We start from the raw sequence: 1,562 nt of genomic DNA, 5'->3' as shown, positions 1-1,562 counted from the left end.
ACAGATGGAGAGGAGAATGTTGAGGATCATATATGAGGTTTAATTTGGCCTGTATCAAATAATTAGTAAAAAATATATAATTAGATCTAAAACTTAATGGCTTATGTTTGTAAGTTCATATGGATCCTAACTTGCATACCAAAGCCTTCTCTAACATAATTCAAAATACGATGCCCTCTCTTACTCTGACATAGCAACTTCATTGTGGGTCAGCAGATGCAGGTAATCAAAAGGATTTCCTTTAGTCCCACAAACTTTTGATCTCTTTAGATGTCAAAGGCTTTCAAATGAGATGTCCAGACTGTATTAACTAAAACTGATGGATGCTTTATACTGCTCATGGACAGAAATTATTCGTACTATATATAGTGTTCTGCTTCAGTGCTGCCCAAATTCCATTCAAGATAAATACTAGTGTGTGAGAGGGGGTGGAGGGCATCTTTGTATCAGATTAGCTAATCTTTCTTTCAAAAAAAAAAAAAAAAAATCTCAATATCATTTTTGTTGGTTTCCAAGTTCCGCATTTTGAGAAAAGGTAGAAGCAACCTCAGAAGATCCAGGCCATACCCTCAGAAATCCACCCAACTCCAACTCCTGATCTCCCGGCTATTATGAGTAGAAAGGAACGGATCAATGTTGATGTACTACTGGTGCCAAACTGCACTGACACCAAATCAGTCGGTCAGATCACCAACCGATCTCTCTCAAGAAAGGCCTCCACATATAACGAACCTAGGATTAATGTCTCCTGTGACATAAGAACAGCAAGGTCGATATGGGGAACAGGACTAGAGAAGTGCGGTGGAAACTGGCAAGACCTGTGGAGGTTTGGAGGGGAAGATACGGTGGGGAGTTTGGCTTGGGTCACACTCCAGGTGGAGATGCTGTTCGAGCTTCGCTTCTACTGCATCTCCAAGTGGTTGTGTCCTTAGATGCACTGTGGATGAGGATAGAAGAGAGCAAGATACTGCTCAAATGCTGTCTTCCTTTTTTGCTCGTGTTTTCCTTCTTTCCCTGGGTCGGTGGGTTGGGTAGGCTGCATGTATCGGCTGCATTACTATAATATACACAGCAACAAGGAAGTCGAAGTCAATCTTCCTAAACCCAAAAAGAGAAAAAAAAAAAAAGAAAAAGAAGAAGAAAAAAAGAAAAAGAAAAAGAAAAAGGGTTGAAGTCAATCTTGTCTCATGCCATGTTGGTGCTGATGTGAAGGTACCGTAAATTCTATGAAGTACATCATCATAGAAAAGAGACGATTTGCACTAATTCCGTTGTAGTCTAGTTGGTTAGGATACTCGGCTCTCACCCGAGAGACCCGGGTTCGAGTCCCGGCAACGGAATTTTTTGGAATATTCTTTTCTATTTTTTAAAGTCCAGTCAAATCTGGTACCAAGCGCACGTTGACCGTATGGAGACTGCTATCGATAAATCTAGTGGCTGCTCATTCTCAGTGGGGCTCGTTATAACACTGGATCTACTTGAGCTAAGATATTTGCACGATAATTTTATTTCTGTATCCAAATGTAATGAGTTTGAAGTTCAAAATTAATGTACTTGGATAA

General features: G+C 40.2%; 1 non-coding gene across 1 annotated transcript; it reads left to right on the top strand.

Moving 5' to 3' along the window:
- The first annotated feature begins 1,267 nt into the window (after nt 1–1,267).
- On the top strand, nt 1,268–1,340 carry TRNAE-CUC (transfer RNA glutamic acid (anticodon CUC)). The gene has a single exon. It is a non-coding gene; the product is annotated as a tRNA-Glu (tRNA).
- Nucleotides 1,341–1,562: the final 222 nt, after the last annotated feature.

Source organism: Elaeis guineensis, chromosome 14 (genome assembly GCF_000442705.2).
Source record: "Elaeis guineensis isolate ETL-2024a chromosome 14, EG11, whole genome shotgun sequence".
Taxonomy (NCBI): domain Eukaryota; kingdom Viridiplantae; phylum Streptophyta; class Magnoliopsida; order Arecales; family Arecaceae; genus Elaeis; species Elaeis guineensis.
Note: the sequence above shows the minus strand (reverse complement) of the source record. Positions and strands in the feature narration are given on the sequence as shown.